General features: G+C 41.4%; 1 pseudogene; it reads left to right on the top strand.

Annotated features, from left to right (window-relative positions):
- The first annotated feature begins 6,628 nt into the window (after nt 1-6,628).
- On the top strand, nt 6,629-7,067 carry LOC102978747 (thymidylate synthase-like; annotated as a pseudogene).
- Nucleotides 7,068-7,703: the final 636 nt, after the last annotated feature.

Here is a 7,703-nt window from a genome sequence, read left to right as displayed (position 1 = left end):
TTTGACGGTTTCCTATGAGTCCTTCTCATCCTTCATCTAGTTACTTCCTTTTCTCCTAGGATGACTTTCTCAATCCCCCAACCTCTCATCTGTGTTATCTTAGAACCCCATATACCTTCATGGTAGCACTTACCAGATTGCATTGTTTGACCACTGGTATGTTTGTTTTATTCACCTACCACATATTAATATTGGGTTATCACTTAGAATAACCCTGACTGACAGGACAGAGGAGAGTCCACACTGACCCGTATCAGACCTGCCATGAGTGACAAGTCAATCTTTGTTGTATTAGGACACTGCAATTTGGAGGGCTGTGATAGCTAGCGAAGCCTATCTTGACTAATTCAATTTCCAACAAGCAGCATAGAGGAAAATGTCCAAACACGTATGGGGGAAAAGTTAAAATTCATACAAAGAACAGAGGCGAGTTAATATCTGACACCAGTTCTGATGTGTGTTTTCCAACACCACCAAGCAATTCTCTGACACCAGCTGGGTGTCCTAACAATTCAACTCAATTCTGACACTATCTACCTGTAAATAGTGTCAGATCCCACAGGTTAAGTGTTCAGTGCTATAAGACTGCCCCACCACCACCACTTCAGATGCCAATCACAAGTCCAGCTTGTCACCTGTGCTGTAGATTGGCGGTTCCAAGGACTTCCTGTTGGATTGAATTAATTTCCTAGAGTGGCTCACAGAAATCAGAGGAACATTTTACTTGCTAGATTACAGGTTTATTATAAAAAGATGTAACTCAGAACAGCCAGATGGAAGAGATGCACAGGGCAACGTATGAGGAAAGAGTGCAGAGCTCCCATGCTCTCTATAGTGTGCCACTCTCCCGAATCCCCACATGTTCACCAACCCAGAAGCTCCCCAAACCCAGTCCTTTTAGGGTTTTTTCTTTTTTTATTATTTTATTCGAATATAGTTGATTTACAATATTGTGTTAGTTTCAGGTGTACAGCAAAATGATTCAGTTATACATATACATATATTCATTCTTTTTCAGATTCTTTACCCATATAGGTTATTACAGAATATTGAGTAGAGTTCCCTGTGCTATACAATAGGTCCTTGTAGGTTATCTATTTTATATATAGTAGTGTGTATGTATTAATCCCAAACTCCTCATTTATCCTTCCCCCGCTTTCCCCTTTGATAACCATAAATTTTTTTTTGAAATCTGTGAGTCTGTTTCTGTTTTGTAAATAAGTTCATTTGTATCATTTTTAATTAGATTCCACATAAGAGTGATATCATATATCTGTCTGACTTACTTCACTTGGTATGATAATCTCTAGGTTCATCCATGTTGCTGCAAATGGCATTATTTGTTCTTTTTTATGGCTGAGTAATATTCCATGTGTATACGTACCACATCTTCTTTATCCATTCCTCTGTCAATGGACATTCAGGTTACTTCCATGTCTTGGCTATTGTAAACAGTGCTGCAATGAACACTGGGGTGCATGTATCTTTTCAAATTATGACTTTCTCCAGATATATACCCAGGAGTGGGATTGCTGGATCATATGGTAGTTCTATTTTTAGAACTATCATATGTGTAATGGAGGCTTCATTACACAGGCTTGATTGATTAAACATTGACCATTGGTGATTGAACTCAATTTCCATCCCCTCTCCCCTCCCTAGAGATGGGGGTAGTACTGAAAGTTTTAACCCTCTAATCACATGGTTGGCTCCACTGGCAACCAACCCCCATCCTTAGGTAATTTTCCAAAAGGGGTGTTAACCCCCCTCATTAACATGATAAAAAAACATTTTTATAGCTCTCATCACAGGAAATTCCAAGGGTTTTAGGATCTCTGTGTAAGGATCAGAGATGACCAAATATGTATTTCTCATAAATCACAGTGTTACAGGATATAACTTTATACTAATGGGCATCTGAACAGCTATGGGCTTAATTGAGTCCCCCTCCTCAAATCCATATGTTGAAGCCCTAACTCCCAAAGTGATGGTATTTGGAGATGGGGCCTTTGGGAGATAATTAGGTTTAGATGAGGTCATGAGGATGGGCCCTTCATGACGGGATTAGTGCCCTTATAAGAAGAGAAGTGCTCTCCCTCCCTACCAAGTGAGGACACAGCAAGAAGGCAGCTGTCTGAAAACCAGGAAAAGAGCTATCCCCAAAACCTGACCATGGTGGTACCCTGATCTCAGACTTCAAGTCTCCAAAACTGTGAGAAAATAAACATCTGTTGGCTAAGCCACCCAGTCTATGGTATTTTGTTATGGCAACCCAAACTGACTAAGACATGGACTTTGTGACTACTTAGTAGATAACTAGCATATAGTTGATAAATGAATAAATAAAACCTTCCCTAAATTCTGCAGCTATACCCAGGAAAAGCAACACCAGAGAATTCCCTTCAAAGCTGTTCCCTCTGCTCCTGAAGAAAACATTTGGAGGTAGTGAGTTCCTTGTCACTGGGAATTTCAAATGCGGCCAGTTATTTATTTGGTGGACTGGGCAGGTAAATAGGATGTAGAATTAAGTATGTGGAAATATATATATATATATATATATATATATTTATTTATTTATTTATTTATTTATTTATTTATAAAATTGTCAGATCTACCAGAGAGCCAGTGTGATGTGCCAGAAAGAGCCCAAGATGTGCAGTAAAATAACTGGATTTGGGGACCAAGGGTTTGCAAGGCTGTGTGACCTTGGACAGACCACTCAACCTATCTGAGCCTCTGTAAAGTGGGGGCAATAAAGTCCACCTCACATGGCCACTGTGGAGCTCACAGCTCTAAATCTCTCTCTAGATGGAAGGATATCGTGGTTGCTGCCTTATGATCTCAACCAACCTAAGAGTTCTTGACAACGTTCCAGTGTTCCTGCATGCCACACAAGAACACGGGCAGACTCGCCGGCCCCCTGCTGGTGAACAGCTGGCACTGCACATTATCTCCGTCATTTGGAGCCTCTCCAACCCCAAGGTTTGAGGGTTCCTTTCCACTCTAGCAAGCGTTTGCCTCATTCGGCCTCGGAGCTGTACAGGTAGCCTCGTGGGTGATTAGCATTCTCTGACAAAGGCTCACTGGGTTCAGTCATAGTTTCCCCCCCAAAAAAGGGTAGAGTGTCCCTAAGACTAGAGGACGTTAAGCTAGAGGAAAGTGCACTGGCTTTGAAATCAGACAGGCTTGAGTTTGCAGACCCTACCCTGTGCCCTTTCGCGCTGAGCCACCTTGGGCTCCTCGTTGGCACTTACTGAGAGCCACTTGGTTGTCCCCTTTCTGAGGCCACTTGATCTTTTAAGAAAACACCAAAATATTAAGAGAAATAAAAATGTGTTAGCTGAGACCAACAATTTCCTTTTACTAAAAAGGTTGTCACTCCATCACTGTAGAAAACAGAACAAATTTCCCACAGCAACCATCTTACAGGTACAAATGAAGAAACTGAGGCTCAGAGAGATTAGTTAGTCTATCCAAAAGCACCAGGTTTATTTTTATTTCTATTGTTTTGTTGTTTATTTTAACTGTGGTCATCATCTTAAACTCAAGGAAAAACCCATTATGGTAGAGGAGGAATGTGTAGGTGCAGGAATGGGGAGTGGAGGGAGAAACCAGGAAGCCATTTCCCATGGAGGAAGGCAATTCTATTCCAAGGGATCCCCAAGAGAAACTCCCAGGTCCCTTGCTGGGGGCTAACTCAGCCTGAGCCCCCAGCCTCTAAGTATCAGCTGAGCAATTTTAACCTGAGGGCATCTCCGTGCCCTTATCAATGAGGACATTCAGCTCTCACTTTCCCGTTCACTCACACAAGCTATTAAGCAACTAGGACATTCAGGAACCCAGCTAGGCGCTAAAGACACAAAAATGAATGGCATACAGGTCTTAGCCCTTTCGGAGTTCAAGTTCCAGTGGGGAGACAACCATGTAGACCAACAATATCATTAGTTCATTAATCATGCCACAAATGTTTACTGATCCCTTAGGAGTTGAGGGTACATCACAAAATATGACACTGTATTCTGTCCTCAAAAGCGCACAACCTCACAGGTGATATAGAGAAATAAGCCAAAATCCAACACAACATGAAAAGCAAAAGTTCCCAGGGTCTCAAATCTTGGATAAAGTACAGGGAATCTCTGTCTTGGATGACTGAGGAGGGAAGAACAGAAGATGTGATGTTTGTGCTGCATTTTTAAGAGCCATTATTTTAAGAGGAGCGAGAGGAGGAACCCCCAAGGAGACAGAACAGCACATTCACACTCTCACTGACCTGAGAGTGCGTCTGGTAAGTTCAGGGAAGAGGTGTGTTGGCTGAGTCACGAGAGAACCAAGGAAACAAGCAAGGGAGTGGATGCAGACTAGGAGAGCTGAGCGTGCAGAATGAAGGCTCTGGTGTGCCAAGACATGTTTCAATTTTGTCCTACGAATAAAAGGAACAAGCAAGGCCTAACAAGTCAGACATGGTTTTTGTTCGTTTGTTTTCCTTTTGTTTTTAAGAAAGATTACACCATCAGCAGTATGAGAAATGAATAGCCAATAATGTGACTCATGAAGTGCTTGGGTGAGAAATGATGACATTAACTCAGGCCTTGGCATGGGAAAGGAAGAAAGAGATTAGAGTCAGGAGACATTTCTGAGCTCAAAACCATAAGACTTGCAGCTAACTGCTTGTAAATAATAGTTCACAGTTATTGAGGCCTATTATGCTCTTGGATGATATTAGGCACTTCATCTCATTCAGTCCTCACAAGAGCCTCAGAAGTTATGCATTTGTGTATTCTATTTTTCAGATCTGTAAAGAGAGGCTTAGATTTGGCCCCAGCTCTGTCCCAAGTATAAGCATTGAGCCAGTAACAATACTGCCTCCCACACTTGGTGTGGATGAAGCAGAGGGGAAAAGAGTGACATGGAGTTTTCCAGCTTGGGAAATACTTTTAGGGAAAGAAGTTACATTCGCTACTGGACATGGGAGCCCTGGGATGGCCATCACACAGCCATTACACGTGTGCATCTGGAGCTCAGAAAAGGATCTTGGCTGGACCCACAGAATTAAGCATTCTCAATAGATGAGAGGTTAAAACTATGACAGTGGATGAGATAATCTATGGAGCAGGAGAGGGAAAAGACAAGAGGGACAGGGACGGAGCTTTGGGGAATGTCAATATTCCAAGCAGCTGGAGGAAAGGAACGTGTGGAAGAAGGTGATAAGAGGTAGCCAGCAAGGCAAGAGGAAACCCAGGACAAGCATGTTCCCTCACTGTGGCTCCTATCTATTTGGGTTTTCTCTGCCAAGGAAAGCTTGGTATAATCAAGCGAACAAAAAAACACATGTGGCCTGTCAGCCCTTTGATGTTACCTGTCAGCCCTTTGATGTTCTCTGTTACCCCCAAGATAAAATTTCAAAGAAAACATTGAAATTACACCATTCTAGGGTCGATCTCTCAGAAATGCCACCTTTTACACTTCCCCTTGCATAAGAGCTTTGATTTCTGTACTTAGGACAGACCCCTGAAAATGACAAAAAAAAAAAAAAAAATTCTCCCCCAGTGCCACATTGAGCAGCTGGTGTAGAATGCTGTCAACATGTGTTTCAAAGTCCACAGAAATAAAATGGTCTGTGTTCTCAAATGGCAGGATTGTCTATGTAGAAAATCCCAAAGAATTGACAAAAACAAAACAAAACAAAAAACAAACAAAGAAACACCCTCCTGGAATTAAGAAGTGTGGAAAAGTCACAGGATACAGGTTATAAGATTAATATACAAAAGGATACAAGGTTAATATATAAAAGGATACAAGGTTAATATACAAAAGTCAATTGCTTTCCTCTACACCAGAAATGAACAATTGGAATTTGAAATATACAATTTACAATAGCAGCAAAACCAATAAAATATTTAGGTATAAATCTAACTACATAGGTATAGGATGCATATGCAGAAAACTACCCAACTCTGATGAAATAAATCAAAAAAATGATCTAAATAAATGGAGAGATAGTCTGTGTTCATAGATTAGAAGACTCAGTATTGTTAAGATGGCCATTCTTTCCAAATTGATCTATAGATTTAATGCAATCCCAAACAAATTTTGGCAAGATATTTTGGATATATTGCCAAACTGGTTCTAAAGTTTATACAGAAAGGCAACACACACAGAATAGCCAACACAATAGTGAAGGAGATGACTGAAGCTGGAAGACTTACACTACCAAACTTCAAGACTTGTTATAAAGCTACAGCAATCGAGACTGTGTGGTATTGACAAAAAAATAGATACATAGATCAATAGAATACAATAGAGAGCCCAGAAATAGACCCACACAGATATAGTCAACTTACCTTTAACAAAGGAATAAAGACAATTCAATGAACAAGAGATAGTCTTTTTAAGAAATTGTGCTGGCCACAGGGAGATCACCTAGGTGGTTTGTGACCACCTAGAGGGATGGGATAGGGAGGGTGGGAGGGAGGAAGATGCAAGAGGGAAGAGATATGGGAACATATGTATATATATAACTGATTCACTTTGCTGTAAAGCAGAAACTAACACACCATTGTAAAGGAATTATACGCCAATAAAGATGTTAAAAAATAAATTAATTAATTAAAAGTAAGGGAAAAAAAAAAAAACCAACCCTGAAGACAGAAGAATCATTCTATGTGCTTGGAATCGAAAGATCTTCCTCTCATACCCCGCCACCCTGCCCTTGTGCCATGCCCTTTGCCACTTCTACGTGGTGAACCATCAGCTGTCCTGCAGCTGTACCAGAGGTCAGGACACAGGGGCCTGGGTGTGTCCTGCAACCTCGCCAGCTATGCCCTGCTCACCTACATGACCGCACACATCACAGGCCTGAAGCCAGGTGACTACACATTTTGCGAGATGCACACATTTACCTGGATCACACTGAGCTGCTGAAAATGCAGCTTCAGGGAGAATCAAGCCCTTTCCCAAAGCTCAAAATCCTTGGAAAAGTTGAGAAAATCGATGGCTTCAAGGCTGAAGACTTTCAGATTGAAGGCTACAGTCCCCATCCCACTATTAAAATGGAAATGGCTGTTTAAAAAAAAAAAGAAATTGTTGTGCTGACCAAACACTGAAGCAAGGTTGAGTAAGATGTATCCAGGTTTTGATAATTAGCAGAGTATGTTTGATTTATAAAACAGTGAAGTCGGAGGATAAGTGATTAAGAGGTGACAATACAATGACCAACTCCTTTTTAACCTGCTTAACATCTTATTATTTCATAACCTCCTAAGCCTAACAATGGTGATGAGTCTTACAACTAATTCAAATCCAAGAAGATCTGAGACTTTTTTAAAAATTGATAATGCTGCAGGGCTTCCCTGGTGGCGCAGCGGTTGAGAGTCCACCGCTGATGCAGGGGACGCGGGTTCGTGCCCCGGTCCGGGAAGATCCCACATGCCGCGGAGCGGCTGGGCCCATGAGCCGTGGCCGCTGGGCCTGCGCTCTGCAGCAGGAGAGGCCGCAGCGGTGAGAGGCTCGCGTACCACAAAAAAAAAAAAAAAAAAAAAAAAAATTGATAATGCTGAATCTTAATAATAAGTTATACATACTGACATCAGTTTCCAAGTGTTGCTCATAGAGCTTTATGCATATTAACTTCTTCATTCCTCCCAATAGAGTTATTACTAACACTACTAGATAAGTGAACTGAGGAACAGAGGCATTAGGTAACT

This window comes from Physeter macrocephalus, chromosome 4, assembly GCF_002837175.3.
Source record: "Physeter macrocephalus isolate SW-GA chromosome 4, ASM283717v5, whole genome shotgun sequence".
NCBI lineage: Eukaryota > Metazoa > Chordata > Mammalia > Artiodactyla > Physeteridae > Physeter > Physeter macrocephalus.
Note: the sequence above shows the minus strand (reverse complement) of the source record. Positions and strands in the feature narration are given on the sequence as shown.